At 41.4% G+C, this 23,294-nt stretch overlaps 1 protein-coding gene across 1 annotated transcript in view; it reads right to left on the reverse strand.

Annotated features, from left to right (window-relative positions):
* Positions 1-7,511, reverse strand: part of ESR1 (estrogen receptor 1) — a 287,989-nt gene extending 280,478 nt beyond the window's left edge. The window contains exon 1 of the mRNA XM_034765395.1: positions 7,421-7,511. The gene's annotated coding sequence lies outside the window, so the exon portion shown is untranslated. The remainder of the gene's footprint in view (positions 1-7,420) is intronic.
* Positions 7,512-23,294: the final 15,783 nt, after the last annotated feature.

The raw sequence follows: 23,294 nt of genomic DNA on the forward strand, positions 1-23,294 counted from the left end.
GCCTGAAGCAGGGGGTTTTATTCGGTTCCTGACAGGGCCTTAATTGACTATAGGTGCTCCACTTAACGTCTAGTAACCTTCCCTAGTCTACAGGGAACCATGCCTTAATTAGCCTACGGCAGTGGTCCCCAATCTTTTTTGTCTGGCAGGTGCCAGACGATGAGCCACGGAGGACCGTGGCAGCGGACGAGCATCCGCCAAAATGCCGCCGACAAGCGGCAACATCAATAGGCGTCGCCACCAAAATGCCACCAAGCAGCAGCATCCAGAGGCGTTGCCGCCGAAATGCCGCCGAAAATCGGCGGCGGCGCCTCTGGATGACGCTGCTTGTCGGTGGCATTTCAGCGGATGCTTGTCCGCCAGCCAGTATGCGGGCACCATGGCGCCCGCGGGCACCACTTTGGGGATCCCTGGCCTAGGGCTTATATATCTCCTCTCTCCCACTGCTCCCTGGCCCTGCTGTATCACAATATATAGAAAGTTGGAACAATTAGAAAGGAAGTCCTTGTGAAAAGTATCTCTAGGAAAAGATAAAGTTTAGGGAATATATGGAAAATTTGGACATCAGCTGAATGAGATAATATGCATCATAACATATTACACTTACTGAACCATTGTAAATTCTATTTGAAAGGAGAAAAGCATCCTATCAATTTAATCTCTATTGTTAATAAAATAATGGAACAAATATTCAGAAATATATCCATTAAAGATCTGGATGGTGACGGATTCTAGAGAATTAGACAGTATTGGATTATTAAGAATAAAAAACCTTGCCAGACATGATTCTTTCCAAAAATTCAATTACAAAATTAGTTGAAGAGGTGAATGCAATATATTTGGAATTTATTAGAAGCAATATATTTGGAATTTAGTAAAATATTTGATACAGTGTCTGACGCAGATCTTAACATGAAAATTAATTCAAATTGTCTTGGATAGCAGTACTGGTAAGTGTAATGAAAACTAGCTAAAAGACCATAAACAAAGGATAATGGTAAATTGCAAATATATCATGATAGAAAGATGTATAATGGGCAGTGATGCATGTTAACACCGGTCTTACAAATCATTTAATGAACATGTTCAGTAAGAGGGAGCAAACAGCACATAAGAGTCACAGATTATATTAAGGCTCTGTCTACACTACAAATACATATTTGTTTTTTGAACAAGTTTGAGACTACCTCATTCAACCTGGTCATAACGAACTACGTACACAGCTGAATTGTGTTCATCAAGTAGCATTTTTCACATCTGTGGTCATGTCTACATTAGAGAGATTTGGCACACTAATGACCTTTTGGTCCCCCCCTACTAGTATGCCTGTAACACACCTCACAGAAAATTGCTTCAAATAGTGCAAAGACAACACGCCGCCCTTGGATAACAGATGTTTTAACCTTGCTTGCACATCTGCACTTACAACACGCTCTAACTGGGCTTGTAACACTGCATCCTGGGAAAAACTGGGCAGCGTCCTATAGTGCCTCAGCAGGGGAATAGGCGAGCAGAGCAACACTAGCAGCACACAGGTCAGTGCACTTCAGGCTGTCCTAGCACACACACAGCTGGGAGGATAAAAGAGCTGGCAAACTGGCTAAACAGGTATGACTAGAGGGGCCAGCATGTATTGCAAAAAAAAAGGGGGGGGGGAGGGGCGAGGGACACAAGTTTCAGGAGAACAAACACAGCTTTGTTTTTTTAACCTTGTTGAGACCACTCCCATCTGATACGACAAACAGTTGAGTTGTGGCCACTGAGAACAGCCATGTGTCAACCTAGACCTCTAGACAGGGTGGAACACTATTACATGCCATAATTCATCATGTTGTGTATGGACATGAATTATGTTTAGGACTAATCTCATCACTAACTAGTTACAGACTCAGTCATTAGCATGGAAGTGCCTTAATTGGGAGGAGTTACGAACACCATTCAGACTGGAGATATAATTCAAACATCTCATCCTCACCTGGGCTCTTCACAATTCTGCCTCTATCTACTTGTCTGCTCTGTTGTCTCGCATTCTTCCAGCCTCCAGCCCCCTCTGCTTCACCAGTTATGCCAGCCAGTTCATTTCTCCCACAGTCATCTCAGAGCAGTTTTCCACGTGTCCCTTTACATTTGGAACACACTCTCTGAACTCGTCTATAAGGTCACTATTCTCTCCTACTCTTTTCTACCGCTACACATGTAAGAAATTAGCCAAACTGTTAATGGCTAGATGGAGAGGAAGTTGGTGGAAAGAAACTTTCATTACATGTTTTATCCCTTTTCTCTACCAATCATCTGTTGCTTGTTTTCCGTAAGATCTTAGATTGCCTGAGGATTTTTAATACATTTGTACAACATGTCACAATACAAATAAATAATCATAACCAAAAAAGGCAGCAGGTCACAGAGCAGGAAAGTGAATGGCCCTCTCTGAATGTCTGTGGTGCAAGTGCACAAATTTTGAGGCACCGTTTTACCAGAAAGATATTGATATGTTGGAGGGAGTTCAGAGAGGAGAAACAAAAATCAACAGGTAGCTGTAGAGTTTGACCTCTGAGGAAAGATTAAAAGAACTGCATAAGTATAGCTTGGCTAAGTGATGACTAAGAGTCAACAGTTTAAATATAGAAAGTGTACCAAGGAGGGAAAAGAATTATTTTGTGTAGCATAAGTAGGAATAATGCATAAGTAGGAATAATGGTATGAAATTTAAATAAAGAAAAAAGCTATGATAAAGCCATAAGATGAATGAAAAGCTTCCTGACTCTGAGATCTATTAGGTTGGGAATAGTTTTCCAGAGGATGTGATGAAAAGCCAGTTGCTTAGGGTTTTTAAAACGACTGGGAAAGACACTAAAAACTGTACTCAAAGGAACAATCCTACACTTGCCTGGAGAGGGACTGAATGATATAACAAGTCTATCTATCTGTAACGTCTATTGTGCTGCTCCCTAAAGTACTATTTTATCCCCTGCTGCAGAAACCAGCCCTAATACTAGTTTTATTAGGGTCCAAAGTCTGTTGAAATCCATACTTCATGGATTATTAAAACATAACTTGTGTTCTTCTCCTCTCCCCTCCCCCATTTTTATGAAGCAGGAGATTATTTGTCCACTGTATAAGCAATGTGAGTTCTATTGTGTATCCTTTACTACTTCCAAAGTTCAGTGGTGTATGCTTGAAAGCTCCCACATCCTCCATCTTGAATTCTGTCTTGAGTCCAGAATTCAAGGATGTACCCTGCTGCCCAAATTCTGTCCAGATGGTCCACCTTATGAACACTTATTCTTGCAGCTTTGCCACGTAAATAGTCCCTTCTGATAATTCTTGATGTCTGATAGGGCAGAAAGAAGCTGTTCCTCTGAATGATTTGAACTCCTCCATTTGTGGTATTGCAGATGGAGGCAACTTATCCCTTTGAAATTGCTTTTTTAAGAATTTCTCTATGTAACTCCTCTCTCCTGCCACCGATCTCAGCTAAAGACAAGCATTTCAAAAAGCTGTCTACTTTCCAAGGCCTACACACAGATGTCATACTGGATGCCATTGCCCTAATTAGAGTTCTTATATTGGTATACCACCCATAAATGCACCTGCTAAAGAAGATTTGTTAATGACTGGTTTGAATTCCCCAACCTTATTCAGAAAATTTATCTGAATATTGTCACATTCTTCTAGCATAGCAAAATGTATTTAAGATACTGTTGATTGTCAAGTTACAGAAGATTCTACCTTGTTTATTTTTAAATTAAGCTCGCCCTTTTTCTATTTACTTTTGTTTTTTGAGTCTTCTTGATTTAGTAAGAAGAACCCAGTTTCCTTTACCACCCTCTTGTTCATTGTATCTATCTAGTCTAAAGCAATAGACTGGTACACATGTATGTATATAATAGACTGAACCAGCTGCCTCTGGTTTAGAATTTTTGCCCTTTCTTTGAGAAAAAAATTGCAGAGTGTACTGGAGCAGGAATTTTTTCTTTCTGGCTTCTTTTTATCTTCTGTGTATTTCTTTGATTTATTATTACTGTTTTTTTTAACAACACAAAATGAACTCTGATTTTTGCTCATGAACTAATCTTTTCAACTTCCCAGATCACAGATACAGTTTTCATTAAATCACTATGACTATGTTCAGTGTATTATAATTCAGTTAATGACTATCCATGATTAGGTGACAACTGTGTGTTCCGGCATAACTGCTTAGTTTTAGGTTTAAATAAAGCCTGATAAAATAGTCAATTGAAATGGCACAGAAATTAAAATACCTGTTTCCCTCACAAATGAAAAAGTAATCCGATTCAGAACCTCCAATGGAATTGCAGTATGGTAGAGTACTGCCTTGGTATTAGTACAGCGTAAGATAAATTTTGCTCTTGGCCCTGGTTTGTAAGGTTTCAGAATTGCCACTCACCATATGCTTCTCTGCTGGAGCATTAGTTAATTAACATTAGTCACACTTTGCAGTTCCATGTTGCCTTTCATTGAGAACTCAGCTGAGAGGTAGTTATTAACTTTAGTTTACATATAGGGAAACGGAAGTAACTAGCTTGAGGAACCCAAACATAGAAGTGGCAGAGCCAGAAATAAAAGCCAGAAGTCATGATTCCTAATCATGTGCTTTTACCACTAGGAAACACTCCTTTCCTATGTTCCTATGCTTGAAAAGCTGGAATTTTGCCTGTTTGTTTATTTGCTGATTCAGTCTGTTCCTGGAATACAAAGGGGGAAAATAACCTTTCTGAAGCTCCTGTTCTGAATCCAAAATTTCTAAATTGCTAACTGTGCTAAGTGGAGCTTAGCAAATAGCAGACAGAATTTGCTCTCAGGAGTGGGCATCATAATTGCAAATTTATTTCAATTTTAACAACTTTTCAGTTGCTTTTGGCTTTTTTTCATTTCTCTACCTTTATAATAAGCATGGTATGGTGGGAACACCAGCTGTTAAGTGTGCTTCCAAAATAATAATAATTCCCTTTCCTCCCCAAATCATACACTTTCAGTGCTCTCATTTCAGGATTTACATTAATTGTGCAAGCAGGAAACAAACAACTGCTGTCTCTTATGGAGGCAAAACCTATGGTAGGGCCTTAACTACGACAGCCCTGCATTGACAGGTGTGGACCACATCTCTGTTGCAAACTGGTGGATTTTATGATGAGTGAGAATATTATCTTCCTCTTTGTGTCCAAGCTCTAAGCCCAAGGTTAAAAGATACTATTTGTTAGAACTTCTCTCCTCTGTGTGCCTCTTTTTCTGCTGGGTGAACAATGGTAGAAATTTCTAGCCGCAGCTGACACAAACTGTCCATCAAAGATTTAAATTTCGACAAAGCATTTGGCTCCCCAGAGGTGCTTCTTCCTGGCCCTGTCATAGTAAAAACAGCAGTGACACAAAAAATGCTGAAGAAGCGTGGTAGTTTGTGAAGTGGAAATTGAAGTTTTCCCATTTGGGACATGTCTACCTCTCATTCTGTGCTCAGGAAATGAGAAAACAGTGTTAGAAGCAAACTAGAATGGTTACTCAGCCTCAGTACAGTTCGTTCTCTAGGCTAACTGAAAAACTACCCAAATTCACTATCCTTCATCCAGGAGGCTCAGCATGGAAAACAAGCCAGAAAGCTACCAATCCGTTATGATTTACATTCGGCATGAGAGATCAGCCAGGGAGAAAGGAAAACTTTGTGAACCCTGAATAGAAATACCATATTTAAGTATTCATTTTGAAGTAGCTAGAACTGGGAGATCTATCCACTTGCCTTTCATGAAGTTCCTGTTCAGCTTGTATTTCATGGTTACATTTTAAACGTTACAAATTCCACCCACCAGAGTGTATTCAGAGTACTAGCTGCATTTTTCTCTCTTCAGTGGTCTTTTTCGGTTTCCTTGTGTTTGACATGGAAAAGGAGCCCTGCTGCTTCCAACTTGCACTTTGTGCATGTTGCCTAGGGGAGGTGCAACTTCACTTTAGAACACTGGAAAAGAAAATTGTGTGGAAATATTGCAGTGACAAGGTAGTTTCTGATGAAGCAAAGTGAACTCCTGTTAGGGTGGCTTCAATGTGTTTGCCTTGTTCTAGTACCCGCAGCAAAGCTATTGCATTGCAATGGAGTATTCAGTCCTCTTTGCCGTGGTTGCTGCAACTGTTTGAAACAGCCTAAGTGGCACCTGGCCAGCGTGCAAAGATTAAGCAGCGTCTTAGGACGTTATAGTGAGCTAGCGCCCTTACTGGAGTCTACAGGTGAGGCTCACCATCACCACTCCTGCATCCTCCCACTTCATTCTAAATAACAAACCTACGAACAAATGATGTGTGTCAATGTAACTGCATGAATAAGGTTTAGAGTGAGGTACAATATGAAGAGTGTATAAATAAGGTTTAGGTAAATACTTACAACCAGTTGTTTAGATACCCACAAATGTTTACTCCCTCAAACAGATGATAGAAAACAAAATAAAACTGTATACAGACACCCCAACTCTAGGGGGAAAAGTTCTCATTTAAAAGTGCTTTAATTTAATGCTGATCCTGTGCTTACAATCCAAAGCTTCCCTTCTCTTACTGAAAAGCAGGAGAATACATTTTAAAAGGGGTTGTCTATCCCTGCATCTCTGTCATTCTGTCTGGCAGTTACACACTGTATACAACCATAAGAAAACACCACAGTCTGCATGGGATCATCCGTTAAGTAACCTCCTTCCGAGAGTTACCCTGCAAATCCAGTAGCTCCCGCATTTGAAGCCGTTTGAATTTTGGCGGCCCAGAACTAAGGGCTACAACATTCCAAGCTAAAGTTTGTGAGCTTGGACGGGCGAAGCTATGGTGGTGATCGGCTTGCTACTGCACAAAATTTTCTAAGTCAACAAACATTTTCTGAAAGACATCTCTCTAAACCTAAAGGCAACTGTATTTACTTTGTAACTAACAAATATTTACTTGAACTCACATAGATTTATTAAATATGTGAATCCATATACTAGTTACCACAAATTTAATAGGGTACAGGATCATCTTTAGCTCAAATATTCTCCTTCAAGCCCATGAATAATCAACTGAACTAAGACCTGTGCGATGCCAACAGGTATTCCTACATTGTGGCACTTCATACGCAGGAAGCCGGGTGCAATATATATTGCCTGGAGTGCAGAGGACAGGCTGTCATCACTACTCTGCGAAAAGGACACCCTTTTCACACTACAGCTCAGCTCATTACTATCCCAGATGCCAGTTTCCACTGCAGCAGGCTTAGTTAGAATCCCTTAGATCAGCTCTCATAAACCTACATTGTAAAATGCACAGTGGATGAATGTACTAACATGGAAGAATACACACCTAGCCACTGTATGTACACACAAACGCATGGGCTAAAGTTACCATAAATATAAATCAAGACATAAATGACCAAGAAACAAATAAGATTACCTACTTTCACAGGAGTGTATGACTTGCAACCAGTCTTCTTATTTTAAAGCAAAAACAAAGCGGATGAAATATTACAATTTCATGCCCAGTGAATGGCTGTGCATGTGTGCCTGTATTTTCAGCTGTGACGAGATCCGTTTACTGGCAGTAACCAGGAGGCTGATATGACCATGAAATGAGGAAACACAGTGACTGAAAAATAAAGTACTAGCACCACCATTCGCCTAGGGATGGGAAAACTATCTTAAACCGTAAAGGCCCCTTTGAATCATGTCTCTACACTGTAAGCATGATTTTAACTTACTTACCATTGCTGTTATTGGAGATGTTTGATGAAGATACATTGTCAGCGTTATTAATTTGCCAGGAAAATCTTAATGGAGTCCAGATGGTTTTCTTTCCCTATGCTATAAATCTTGGAGACGTTTTAAACCGTTTTGAGCTGGATTTCTTAGAAATATATTAGTTGGACAAAAAAATAATAAAATACGTGGGGGTAAGCATACGTTGGAAAAGAAACATATGCAGAACGCTGGCAAATATGTGCGGAAACGGAACAGGAGACTCACGTGCCCCATTAAGGAACAGGTTTTTTATTGTCATTGCCCTCCGCCCTTTTACCACTAAGTAGTTGGGTACTTGTCTGAAGTGGCCCTGGAAGGGATTAGTTCCCCACCGACTCTTAAGCCCTTCCCCTCTGTCACATGATCTTTCCATTTCTGCCTGGTGTTTCCTGGAGCAATTTAAGTTTGCCTCGGTCTCTGAGGTAGAAAATGAGCTAAAAATATAGCTAAGCAATTTAAAGGGACACTCTCCACTTAAAAATCATATTTGTTAAAAACCAAATTTGATATCCGTGTTACAAACTGTGACTTAAGACTTTCAGCATTGAAACAGTTTTTTAAAATCTAACTTTTGGCCATCTACGCTGTTTGCTAACTTACTGCATTTCACTCAGCTTGGGGAATGAAAAACAACAAACCAGTCACTTTAATATTTGTTTATAGCCAATTTCAAATGAACTTCGCTTTCTGGTTCTCATGAAATCCAACAGTACTGCAAGTGTTAGGCTGAAAAAACTGCAGAGGAATGTTTAAATGCATAAAACCCTCTAAATATTTTTTTTAAAATACATTAAAGCATTTCTATTGAGCTTATGTCTTGTTCAACCTTTTTGTTACCAAAACCTCATATGGGGACCTAAATTACCTAACAAAATCTATTTTATAGTGTTATTAAAAATTACTTTGTAATTTCCTTACCAGGCCCTGTCCTCCCTGCAAAAAAAAACATAATATAGAGGTGTTGAAAACATTCATTACTTTCAACAGATTTTGGTTTTGGAAGGAGACGATTGAGCTAGGTTCTATGTTGATGGCCACATTAGAAAAACATAAACAGATAATATACAGTAGATATAGAAATGATGAAAAAGAAGAAAAGGAGGGTCCAAATTTTTATAAAGACAAGCACTTTGGGCTGCGTAGCCTTTTCCAGCTCCTAACATTTCTAACCTTTTAGCCAACGTTTACGGTTTCATAGACTCAGAAGTGTTAGAAATGGCACAGAATGCCATTGGCTCATCTAATCTCTCTCTCTATTACTGTCAGACTGCTGCCTCTTGTATATTTACTAGTGTTTTTTTCCAGTGCCATTTTAAAAGGTCCTAAAAAACAGAATTTCCACTATTTGTTTTGGGAGATTGTTCCACATTCTAACAGACCTCAATGTCCAGAATTTTGTCCTGATAGTCAGCCTACATTTTCTATTTTTCATCCTATCCTATTACACCTCTACCCCGACATAATGCTGTCCTTGGGAGCCAAAAAACCTTAGGTGAAACCACGTTATATCGAACTTGCTTTGATCCGCCAGAGTGCCCAGCCCCCCCAGAGCACTGTTTTACCGCGTTATATTTCAATTCGTGTTATATCAGGTCACGTTATATCGGGGTAGAGGTGTACTTCTAGTTCTGTGCACTAAACATCGTTTCTCCCTCCTTGGGATTTGTGGCTTTCAGAATACACTCAGACCACATTCTTCAGATATTTACACAAATTAACGTCCTCGCAGACTCTATGCTGACTCAACTATGCATGTGTGAAATCGTAAACTTTCCCCAATCTCTCTAGTCCCTTCATTATTTTTATCAGCATTTCTCTGCCCAAAACTCAGTGCAATACATTTCAGGTGTAGCCCCACTACAAATGTCTAGAAAGAATTTATTCCCCCCCACTCAGTGCTGTGATGCCTTTGTGCATGCAGCACACATTTGAATTGACCTTTTTGATACCATAATGCATTTTTTGCTCAAGTTTCTTTTTTAAATTTCATTAGGCCCCACTGAATCACTTTCCAAATACTACTTCTTTCCCACCTTGTAGAAGAAAACCAGTCCTAATAGACTGTTATGACTCCATCTACCAAGAAAGGGACAAGGGACAAAGAGAGCTACGAGCCAGAATAAAATACACAGGACCCCTCTTAAAATATTCTTCATGCCTCAGTCCTCTCATCTCCTTGTTCCATCGCCAATCCATACAGGGATATGAGGATAGAGGAGAACTGAATGGTGAAGTATATTGAAGCAAAGGAAGGCAACGGCTTAAATTCTCTGCTCAGAGATGGGGAAGACCTGAGAGTCAGGGATCTGCCTTCCCTCTAAGAATCTGGCTTCTGGCTCTGTCCTGAATCAATCCTCCTTAGCACAGGGAGAAACATAGTCCTGCAATGTTGACTTGAAAGGCAGCAGCCCTGTTTCCCTTCCCTGGAGTCATTTGGACCAAGCAACAGCCCTTCTCTGGCCTAATATGTATCATGTGGCGTATTGCAATGAGTAAGTGGAGCCAGAATGAGTTGGACCAGCCAGTAGCCATGCAGCCTTCATAGGCTGCGTTGTGCTGAGTGCCATTGTGAAAGAGGAGGAGCCATGTAGACCAGCCAAATATGTTTCTCCAGCCTCTGGATGAACCCTGCAGGAGGCTGTGGTGTGTGAGATGGAGCCTACACACTAACCTGAAGCCCTTTTCCCTCAGCTGAGAGGGGCAGTGGAAGTTGGAGCCCTCAGTCCAGTCCTTTTCTCTCTGCCTGTACAACCCTGATAAGCAGCAGAGCCTCTGGACAAACATGCAGCAAAGAGCCTGTGGAAGGACATGGTAAGAGGTAGATTCCAATTCCCTGCAAAATTCTCCTTGCCTCACCTCGCTGAGTGGTTTAGAGAGAGCTTGTGCTTTAGCTTACTGTTCTCCAGAGAGAGCCTCCAGCTTGCTGGGCCATCCACCCTTATCCCAAAATTAACATCCCACTCCTCCTGCAGGAGGGCAGCAGGTGAGAAGAGACAGAAGCTGGTGGTGAACAAAGCAGAGGCTTCTGTCTCTAGTATTGTTAATCTGGCATCTTTCAAAGCACTTGAAATGAAAAAATACATTTTCCACCAGTGGACTTTAGCGCCATAGATTCTACCGTTTCAGTGCTACTGTAAAATATCGCTGTGCATTAAACATTGAAAAGAGCAATATTGTTGGTATGAATCGTGTCTTTGCGCCTTTGGTTAGTGCTCCACAAATAGTAAAACTATAGTCCCAGAATAATTCTGTCTCTTCCTCGCTTCTGCAGGAACAACAGAAAACGCCCTTCTGATTTATGGGTTTCTCATCAGAACTGAAACAGATCATTTCCCAGCTGAGTCCATTTGCCATCCCCACAGTGGGGAGTGAAGTGACTCTTCCCACATCTTCTGTCTCAGCTCCTTCTGCTACAGCTCCCTAGCCCTACAGAGTCTGCACCCTGGGCCAGCAGTTGCCCCTCATTTGATTCCAGTGACCCTTCAGGGGGCTTGGATGGTCCAAATGCTCCTGATTTGCATAGGTTCTCAGGGTACTACTATTAACCAGTGCCTGGTTTTAACCATCTGTAGGGTTCCTGGCTTTGGACCTCCCATTTTCTGACCCCTCTTTCCCTAGGACTCAAGGCTTCTAATGCTGAACCAGACTGGATGGCTTTTGGCAGAACCATCCATAAGATCTCACGTGCTTTCTCCTCTTTTTGGTATCTGGGAAGCAACTAACAGGAATGGCAGTGAAAGCAATTCTAGCCCCCTGATGGAGCCAATCTGGCCATGATGGGAGAAGCTCCTGCCCTCATACAAATTTCAACCCCGCATACGGAGGGAAACCCCTCTCTGATTTGTTGCTTTCCCTGCTTCCTGGAGAAGAGCAGCCAATCAGAACTGCTGTAGGAAGCAGGCAGAGCCCTCTCCCCTCTGGAGCTGGCACCATTCTCCCAAGAGGGGCAGGGGAAGGAGGAACAGTTGCTATGGGCAATTGTGGCTTCTCAACCCCTATACCTTCCCAGCCAGGCATCACCAGGCCTTGGAAGGGACAGAGCGAGTAAATAATCCCTGGAATGGCAGGAGGAGCAGAGATGCAGCTCTGAGGCTGGGACAGACCTGGGGCTGGCAGGCAGAATTAATTAATTAATCTACATCTGGAGTGTCAGATGTAGAGCTGGGGTGTGCATAATTAATTAATGATAATTTTGAGGTTTGGGGTCCACACCCTCAAGCAGCCAGCAAGAGCTCCTGTGGCAGGGGTCAGATCACCTGACTATAAATTTGGCAAACACACACACACACACACACACACACACACACAGTGGGTGGGTGGGCAGGAAGAGTTCAAAAATCCAAAGACAGCCCAAAAAGCATGATGTAATATTTAAAATAAAACAGTTTCCTGATTTTTGGGGCATCTGATCCATGATTTTTGAACTTCTGAGCCTGGCAATACTGGTGTAGGTGGATAGAAAAATTAATGTCCCTAAGGTCACCACCTACGATAATTTAGTTTTGTCTGAAACATAACTGGGGCATAGCACTCAAGTCTTTCTACCCTAGTGCTGGAGTCCCAGGGTTCATAGGGCACAGCAAGAGCTGCCCACATTAAGGGAAAGAGAAGCCAACGTGAACATCCTTCCTTTTGCTGGCTTGGACTTTTAGAGAGAAGGTGGAGATAAGGAAAGAGAGGGCTGGGTTATATTAACTCCTGACTCATCCTGCAGGAAGGCAGCGAGGGAGCAGAGATAAAAAACAGGTGGTGACTAAACAAGAGACTTCCAGTGTTGCCAAAGTGGTGCCTTTCAAAGCACTTTAAAGAGAAAAATCTATTTTTCTGCAGTGGATGCCAACTCCAGGCACATTATTCTTCTAGCACCACAGAAAAATATTAGTACACATTAAACATAAAAAGGAAAATGCTGTCAGTTTATACCAGCTTGTGTTCCTTTGGCTGACACCCTAGAAACAGTTAAATCTTTTCCTAAAATAATCCTGACAATTGCTGGGGATGCTGCTGCACAAACAAGAACATAAACAAAAAATCCATACTCATTTCCAGCTTCATAAGTAGCACAGTTAGAAATCGAAACAAACAAAAAAAGCTAAATTTACCAAGTGAAAAAGAATCTCCATTGTCAAGTTTCTATAACCAGTACTGTGTCTGTAATTGTACAATTAGTAATTATTTACAGTAGTTTTTATTTACAGTAATCACTTAAAGCAAGATTATATGGTACCACTGAGTTTCTTTGGACTCTACTTTTTCCATCATATCACTCTAGATTTCTTTAGACTAATATTTCTTTAGTCTATTTCTATAGACTCTCCTGAGTTTCTTTAGTCTATTCTACTGTTGATGCACACATGTAATTCCCATTACAGGGGGTAATGTGTATTGACCAGCGGCAGAATAAGCCTCTGAGTTTTATAACCTTACAGAAAACAGAGGGTTTGCGGGGAGAGTGGTAGTTTGCTTTTGTTTTAAGGGGAGAATACTCAGTTCCAGTTCCTACTCTCTGCGTAACTTCCATTTATTATAAAAGAATTTACGTGCACATACCAAGAGGAAACTAAATGACCCTACATGTGCTTCACAGACCATAACATCATTTCAAGGTATTTCAGATAAACGATGTGTGTTTTTGTTACCTTGGATGAAATATTTGTAAAGGGAATATGAATATTAAAAGGAATATCCAATAATAAAGGATTAATATATGTAGTAACATCTTCGGCTTGATGTTCGCACTGACTTTACTTGGAGTTGAGGGTGCTCAGCTATTTGCATCATGGAAGATATTTGTTCACTGCTATGAGATGTGCAATAACAGCCACATAGAAAACAAAAGGTGGTGATGTAAACAGTTACCTAACTTCACATAGATAAATAGACAATTATCTGTATAGTGAGATCATCCAAAGTTACAGTAGATAGTGTACATTATTATTGTTATTCATTTTAGAAGGGATATAAATTCTCATGCTTCAGGGTACAAGCCAACCACTAACTGACGGGGATTAGAAAGAAATCCCCATGTGGGCAGGTTAATCCATAGTTGTCAACTACAGTTTTTTGTACCTTCCCTCTGAAGTATTCTACATTGTCCACTGCCTGATATAGGATATTGAACTTCAGGCAGTGCTGGTCTGACCCAGTATGGCAAATCCCATGTTCTTATATTCTTATGTTAATAGAAGACTAGACAAATTAGCTGACCGATGTGAGATTCTCAGAAAAACAAGAGAATAGAAGCAAAAGCAAACTGCTGACATATTTCTCATGCATTATACTGAGGTCAAAATTTTGCCAGCACATGTGCAACTCCCACTGACCTTATCAGGGCTTTTGAATGTGTATACAAGGGCAGAATTTGACCTGATTAAAAAAAAGAGAGAGATTAAGCAACTAACAGATTTGAATGTTCCTTCATCCAACATATAGCAGGGTTATATAGTAATCGTTATATCCCCCTTTTCATTTTATTCTCTTAAGATTACCCCCATGTTTGGGTGGTCACAAAATCCAAACATATAACATATCCAAAATCTACCCTTTCCTCTCCATTCCCACTGCTAACCCCCACAAAAACAACGTATGGACAGAATTCAGCTAATCTCCTTTATCAGTATATTGGTCGTCCCTTGTCTTGACTACTCCCTTCAGCAGGGAGTAGGCCCTTTAAACAGCAGGAAGTAGATGTTACTGGTTTTCTGACCTCTGTGGTACTGTGACATAGGAAGAGTTAGGTTATGTCTTAGGATATGTCTACACAGAAGTGTGTGCCTGCATGTGTTAGCCAAGCCCACCTCTGAGCATCCACTCTGCAGAGCCGCATGTGCCCTATAGCACACTGGCACTGCAATTACATTTGTTTGGCATGGGGATTTGTAGCATCTTGCTAAATGGAGCCACTCTAGGAATTGGCTTGCAGTGTGTTGTGGGAGAACTTGTCTGTCCTTCCTAGACCGCTGTGTAGCAGTGGTTTTAGCCTGCCAGTACATTTAGCTGAAGCACTTCTGACTCTACACTTTCCTCACTTCTGTTCTTTCCAGCTGGTGCCAAGGCATGGATCCAGTGGATGAGCTGCTCCTGCTTGTGGCTGAAATGTTTATATAGCAGGGTAGACATTCATCTGTGAGACTCTGGATGACATTTCAGCAGCAGTTTTCTGAACCACGGAAGGAGATGGCAGGACTACAGGGGGTTTCTTCCATGTCAGACTGGAGAGACCTGATGCTTGCAGTAATCACTGTGGAGTCCCCAACTGTAGAGTAGCACTTCTAGTAGAGGACAACTAGCACAGTGTGGTTGGGTCACATCGTCAGGAAGCCCTGGGATGACCAGCAGCAGCTCCAGAACTGCCACATGAGGAAGGCCACCATTATGGAGCTGTGTAAGGAGCTTGCCCCAATCATCCAGCTCCAGAACACTCAGTTGAGGGAAACCATACCTATCCAGAAACAAGTTGCAATTGGCATCTGGATGCTGGCTATCCCAAACTGCTGCAGGTTTGATGTTGTATTAAAAGTTTTAGATACAACTTCCTGACTCTTTGTTCTTTTCCAGGTTCTCACACACCAACAGATTGTGCAACCAAATCAATGCATTAACAAAGCCAAAAGTATGAAAAGAAAAAAAATATATTAATAAAGCCACTGCAGGCACAGCAGCTGCCTCTTCACAAGTAACTATTTACAAATGTGCCAAGTGAAATAAATGCTAATGTCTATGAAACAGTGAAAAACAGTGCAGAACAGTACAATTAACTGAAATCCAAGTTGCATGGTCAGTCTCACTGGTAATGAAGCTGGATCTCAATTAATTAATTAAACAAACAAACAAAGAAAGTTTTAGGATTTGGTTTGGGGCAGGGGGCTAGGGCAATGAGACCAGGGCCTTGTTACCAGAATTGGTTTCAACATTATTTCGGGCCAGGGAAACCTTAAAGGATATTACTATTTTGGAGATTATGGACTAAAAGAAGGGACAAATTTTCCAGACTACAGGTGGAATTCCATCTATCCATGCAAAGGAGATTTTTTATTGCCTGGTGACTGAACAGCATATCAAGGAATGGAGAGGGCTAGTTAGTCACAGACAGCTGTTGGAAGTTTGCCTTACCCAGGAATCTCACAAACTATCGTGAGTTTCTCCTGTATTAAAAGTTCTCAAGCATCACCAGCCAGGCGTGGGGGAAAATTTGAGTGAACACCAATATAAAGCTGGGTGAATAACTATTTTTTCAGTTTGCTGGCACTCTGAAAAACAGAAAAAAATTTGTTTGTGTCAAACAGAATCCAAAAATGTCCAAAAAAAAAATCAGCAATTTGAAAAAGTTAAACATTTTGTTTCCGGTTGAATGAAATTTTCCATTTTGTTTTAGTTTCTGGGCAATTTTTGACATAAAAGTAAAAGAAATGAGAGGCTAGATTCACAATATGGGTCAACCAAACCTGTTTTTTTTTTTTTTTTTTTGGTGACTAAACTATTTGTCCAAATAATTTTGCCGAAATATTCATTAACAGGGTGTTGAATTAGGATGCAGAGGCTTGCTAGCAGCTGAACTTATTCACTCCTCTTCCTCTTCCTCCTCCCCCGCCTCAAACTAGACAGTATGGTGCAAACGGACAGAACCAGAAGGCCAAGCGCTGAGGTCCACCAAGGACTTTTACCACTTAATACAGACACTGCAATTTATAATCCTTACTATCTGGGATAATGTTTCAATGCTAGTTATAGTATAAAGTTATATCATTCCACCAGTGTGACTGAGTTATAAAAGAGAGCAGTATTTGCAGAGATGTGCACTCATGCTTGCTAAGACTGCAAGCCTTAATAAATTTGAATCACACTTAGTGGTGGGAGAATGGGGGAGGACAACAGCCCTCAGTGAATGCTAGACCTATCTCATTGCATGCAATATCCTCCATAACAATAATTTTATTGGTCATAATCCAGAAATCCCTGCCTCTTATGCTATAGTTTTCCCCATGATAATAAAGATGGCAGGTGCCACTTACCCAGCTGCAGATCCAGTTCCTACTTCTACATCACTCCCTCGCCAGACTGTTCCCCAGGACCATCCCTGAACTGTCCTCAGAAAATTCATCCAGGACACCTACTAGCCCATCTGGCAGTGTGGGCTGATCCTGGGCTTCCGGTTTTGTAGTCTGTTCCTGGGACTTTGCCCTTTGATCCACTTGCTGTCTCCTTCGGTGCTGTTCCCATAATCTTCCGCCGACCTAAACGTCAGACTGTCTGTGTTCAGAAGTATGTCATGGAGAATGGTGGGCTCTGTGCTCGTGGTGGGATCAAGTACCCAATCAAACTCACAGAAGGTGCATATAGATGGGTGGCTGGACCTGCTGTTGCTAGCCTTAGCCTTGCAGTAGAGGATCTTTAGGTGCCTGATATATGCCCTGCACTGTACACCAGTCCAGCTGATGCTCACCTCCACCAGTATCATCTAGATGGTCTCATAAAAGTGGATATTTCAGGTGCTTCTCACAAAATCATGATCCTGGCTGTATTCACACCCCATTAACCACAACCCTGGCGTGCTCCTCTGGCCAGCTAGCAGCACACTAGGGGGTGGACATCTTACTGTTTGGCAGAGCTGGGCTGAACTGGGCAGGAACTGGAGTAGGCCACATGGAAATGAAGGGTTAAACACCAAGCAAGTGTATATAAACCAGCAGGTAGCTTCCATTGCAGAGGCAGCAAGAGGGAAGTGAGCAGGTAGAAGGGCTGGAAGATACACGGAATTATGGGTATGGAATTGGAGGACAACCTAAACATGAGCACACTCCACACTTCAAAGTGGGGACACCGCTCACAGCTCAACACGCACTTTGCCCCATATCCCAGCCTAGCATGCCAGCATGAGTTCAACACATGCTTATATACGCTTTTAAGGATTTTGAGTGTGGGTGGGATGGAGAGTTGAGCAACAACAAGCAGCGAGCCTGCAGTGTAGATATATCCTCAAACTGAAACTGGCCTTAGTGTATTATGCACGATAAATCAAGAAACTGATCTGTTAATAAACATACCAAAGTGCTTTTGGAATAGAACAAATATTGGACACCTTGCATAGAATCAAATATATATTTTCTAGTTGCATCCCTTTTTTATGTACATGTGAAACTTAAGCCCCTGTACTACTGAACAAAGACAATTTGAAGAAAAATCATATATCTTCCTCCTTAATCTCTTGATTTTTTTAGCTAGTCTTTCCTTCCAATTTTAATCACAGTGTGGGGGAGAGTTAGTCTGGCTAAATGAAAAGTGCAAGGAAATGAAAAAGAGTAAAATGTTACATATTTTAATTGTTTTTTTGCTTTCAGTATTCACAATCTCCTTTGAGCTACTAAACCTCAAAAATAAGCAGCATTTAAACATTACATTTATTTCAGAGAATTTTCATTTCTTTTTAAACTATGTTTAAAAACGTACTATTCAAATATAAATACTCCATTTGAAAAAAAACGGTATAACTGCCCAAGTCACTCAGGTGCTCAATGTACTGACTCATTGGGTGCTCAATAGTTGACCTTTATCTGATTGGCTGTCTGACAATGCTTTGGTGGGTCACTCTGTTAAAGATAAATATATGTACTTTGCTGCCCAAAGAAAAATGTTTATTAGTTATCACTAGCTCAGTTCTTATCAATATCCACATATATTCTTTATGGAATTCCTTTATACATGTTGTTTAGCTAAGCTACCAGATGTGAATGGCCAACTTGATATAAATCAATTTTCATTGATAAGTTTATTGAACAGCTTAAATTGGAACTATAAATGGAAGTCAGTTTGTCAGTTTTATGGACTCTTGACAACGAGGGGTAAAAATGCAAAGCACTCTACCAAAATATTAAATTCTCATTAGTGAGCAGAATACCACATTTTCCAGAATTTCCTGATGTAGGGAATGTTTTACACTGGAATCTACATTGATATTAACAATACAGCCTGAATCATGAGATAGAAAATATAAAACAAAAGGCAATGAAAAAAGCTACTGATTAAAATACATGTATCATAAATAACGTACTAACCCTTAGAGTTGCACGACACTATAACCAACTGATTCCATTAGAATGGCAGCCTTTTAACATAACAGATGCAAATACCTGAATGTATTTGCAGAACAGAATTATGTAAATAACCTCATAAGACTCAAACGGTGACCATAAAAGTGTCTGCAGCACTTCGTCCTTCAGTTCTGCTGTTCTCATGTGCTAATAGAGTTTATTCAGTATTCCCCAGTCAGTCATCCTGATTTTAAGACCTATGTAAGTAACAAGCAGATCCTAGTTCCTGAAAGAATAGCTTGGTGTTCAGTGAATTGAACAGACGTTATCGTGCCTCTAAAATGATTTGATTGGGATTTCACATGAGAATTCCCACATCCCATATGTGTCAAACATATACAGATACATTTGTCTCTTGGGAAACCTTATTAGGCATAAAAGGGCCACTGACTACTGTGCTGTAAGCACTGATTTTAATTTCTGACTTTATTTTTCTATATTATCATTATAATAGAATGTATTTCCCTGTATCACAACAGCACTTCGTTATACAAGTCTACAGAATCAGTACAGCATGAGAGACCAACAATAAACTCACATTTCAGTTTCATATTAATATTTTGTAACAGACTAAAAATAATAAATACAAATGTAAAACAATATACCAATTAAATGGCTTCTTAAACACTCAATGATATTGCATCTCACTTTTTTGAAAGGCTGGATTTCTTAGAAGAAGGAAGAGCTCTCAAGCAGTGCAAAACATACCCTCCTCCAGTGGCCAAAATATTAACTTCTTCCTAGATTATCAACCAGTAAACCTCCATTTTGAATGCATTTTGCTAGCTCATCTGGTTTATTGTACAATTGTATTTTGCCATCAGGTAAACTTGAAAACGACATAACCCTCCAAACTTTCTATAAAGAATAAAACTCCTTTAAACAAGTATTCTGTTGCAGATAGTTATTATGCTTAAAAAATAACCCACCTTCTATTCCTAATACAAGAAACATTTTTTACTTTTAATTATAAAATTAAAGTTAAAAACAGGATGGCAAAAATTGGTAATAGCTATTTATTTAGTAGCTATTTATATGTTTAGAGATTGTTATAAATATTACCAACCTTAGATGAGTCTACAGTACCATAGAAATAGACATTTCTGGGTGGAAAGAACCTTTGGCCCACCTAATTCAACTTCTAAATTGTGACAGGAACAACCAGCTTCTCTGCACGCATGTACAGGTATGTCCCAAAGACCGTCCTGTTTAATCTTAACCTCTTATTACACCAGCAACCACAGCTAGTTCATTCTTGTGACAGATTTTTTCCACAAACTAATGACCCTTTTGCTGAAGAAACTCCTCCTTTTCTGTATATTGATTACTGCTCTAACAACATTCTCTTTGCAAACTATTTCCAGGCAGTGATTACAACACTTCATTTCACTTCTCAACTCCTAGTCCTGTTTACACACAGTCGGAAGTGCCCACAATTCTTCGCCACTCCTTCCAGTGTATGGCACACTGTATCTTGGAGTTCTAGTCCTTTTCCCTTCAAACTTCTCTTGACAAAGTCTTTCCATTATATCCTCAGTCTTGCACATCCTTTCTTACTGTCTTCTTCCTCTCGTGCTTTCTTTTCTGGTCATTCTTCTCCCATTCTTATCATATATCCAGCCCACCTCAATCCTGTGCTCTCCAGTCTACATGTCAGTCAGAGTCCCAACTTCATCTTCCCTGTAATTTCTTCCATGCACACTCTGTCTATCCCCTGCTTGCCTGCCATTTCCTCAGAATATTATTGATGGGATAGGTCCATCAATGGCTATTAGCTGGGAACTGGTGACAGGGGATGGATCACTTGATGATTACCTGTTCTGTTCATTCCCTTTGGGGCACCTGGCATTGGCCACTGTCGGAAGACAGGACATGGGGCTAGATGGACCTTTGGTCTGACCCAGTATGGTTGCTCTTATGTTCTTATGTGGACACAGTGGCAAAATGAGGACAGACACATGGATGGATTTTAAGTAGCAGGCCACAACTTTTATTTAACTTTAATATAGAGGAGGGTGCTACTCACCCATCACACATTCTTTCCTATACCAGGCATTTAATTGGTTCTAGTCCAGGGGTTACAGGGATCCTACCATATAACCCATAACTTGGGCTAAGCTCTCATCAGCCTAGCCCCCAGGACTCAGCTTACTCAGTTTAGTCCTACCATTCTCCCCCTGCAAGGGGGACAGAGGGTGCAGTGCAGCAGGGCAGGGACCTCAGCCCACAAGGTCTGACCTGAGCCCATGAAGGCCACAATATCCCACCCCATCCCATGAACCCAAGGCCCATCACCAAATCCCAGGTCTCTTACCTCTGGGAACCATTCATTTTATCCTTTTAAACACACTGGGCACTGACCACTGGGGGTGCCAGTAACTAGCCTGGTTCCCCCCACACCCTCTCACAACCATGCGGCCTGGAATCACAATTCCTGCCCAATCCATTCCCTCACATTCCATATCCAAATGTCAGCACCTCCATCTGGCAAGTGTTCACCATCATCCCTGAAAATTCAGGCCAACCATAACAGATATTCCTATGTGGTATCACTGAACCCCCTCTATCCAGGGATATCCTAGTGACCTCCCTATCCACTTTCTTCCTAGCCTTGTTCACGAGGGCTGGATCTGTGGCTCCCTGCCAAACCTGCCTTGTGAGCATTTCTGACCAGAGCAACCTCACCTCTGCCCATGATTGCCTAAGCAAGCTAACATCCCTCTGGATTCTGTCCCTTACGTTGACTCCTGTACAGCCCCTGAGATTGTTCTACCTGAGGTGAATAACCAGGACTGAGGTGATTCCATGTTGTTCATCAGTGGGTGCAGAAGAGGCACAAGCTTCTCCCACTGCATATATTTTCTGCCGAACCACTGGATGAGAACAGCTTTGGGCCTGAAGCCCAGCAGAAATCTGCTTGCTATCCAGGTTATCCCTCTTGTGGGCCCAATGCACTATAGAATGCCTGAAAATCCAAATACTGAGTATGCTCTGGATACCTTCTGAAACACAAAAGGTGTGTTGCGTTAGTTACATTTTACCATTCCCTGTTATCTTTTCCTTGGTGTGGATGTAAGTCATGTAACACCTTGATTTCCAGTGCCCTATTACTTACACCATTCATGGACCAAACCTCCCTGCAGCTGCTGACATTGCTGCCCTGAAAGAATGAGTACCAAATTTACCCAGGGCAAGACTGCAGTAGCTTACGTTTTTTCTTGGTACCTTGTCAGGAAGCTGCCATCGCCCTGTGTGAACAGTGCGCCCAGCTGCTGACCCTGTATTTTTAGTAAGGATTTTACTGCCTTTATGTGGGCATAATCATTTGTCTGCACATTTCTTCAACACCACTTAAGCCCCACTGCTCTTCTAGTTTGTTTTCAAGTACCTTAAGTACAGGAACATTGCTCCTGTAGGTAGAGTCCATTAATTTCAATGAATGCTGGAACCTGTCTGCAGCTGCCAAAGGCACCTGCTCACTCACTCCAAAAGTGCCGAAAAGGGCAACAATGAATGCTGCTCTAAATAAAATGGCCGGCAGACCCAGGGTAGAGTCTTTACTAACACTGTCAGGGTTTCCAGTGTTATGGGTAACCTGTCATCCTACTGGCACCCACCCCTCCTGGGCTACCCTTCTAAGAGCTTCCATACTACAAAATGTCCGTGTCAGTCTGGGAAACCCACCAGCCTACTCCAGTATGACAGACCCGGTAGCTGGCCAGATATAATGGAGGAAGCCAACCCACAGTGGGCCAAGGACACCGCATATTGCACCACCTGGTCTGTAAGTATGGCGAAACAACGATGAAGCCCTTCCTGTGCCCTAAATTCCATCAACTCTGTAAGGCTGGCCTTATAGACCCCCAAAGTCCATAGGACAACAGAGTCTTAGACTAGTCAGAAAGCAATCATGAGCCAAGATTCCAGAGTTGCTCTCCTGGGATATGCACTGTATGAAAAAGGGATGTTAAACTACAGGCAGTGTATAACGAAGGCCCTCACCAGCCTCATTACCCGAGCAAACTTAGCCGACTGCGTGTTTACAGTATGGACCATAAATTTGTTGTTGCACCAGCAACAGAATTTTCTGTTCTGAAAGTTCTCTCCTCAAATAGTGCATGCCACCATTATAGGAAAAGTCAAGGAAGGTGACATCCCTTGTAATCCCCTGAGCCACCCAGCTTTCTGGCCACCTCTGCGCACACCACTTTCCTTGAAAGTAAACCCCAAAACCTAGGCCTCTTGAGGCATTGGATTGTACCTGCAGCTCAGTCCTGAGCAACCAGTCTGAATGCCATATTGAAGCATCATTAAACACCTCCAGAAAACTTTCCCACACTTCTAAATAGGCTGATGTCAGACAGTACAGAATGCCCAACCAGGAGACACCACCTGGCACACAAAGTTTAGGTGCCCCATGAGCACCTGAACTTCCCTCAGTGTAATT

Source organism: Trachemys scripta, chromosome 3 (assembly GCF_013100865.1).
Source record: "Trachemys scripta elegans isolate TJP31775 chromosome 3, CAS_Tse_1.0, whole genome shotgun sequence".
Classification (NCBI taxonomy): Eukaryota; Metazoa; Chordata; order Testudines; family Emydidae; genus Trachemys; species Trachemys scripta.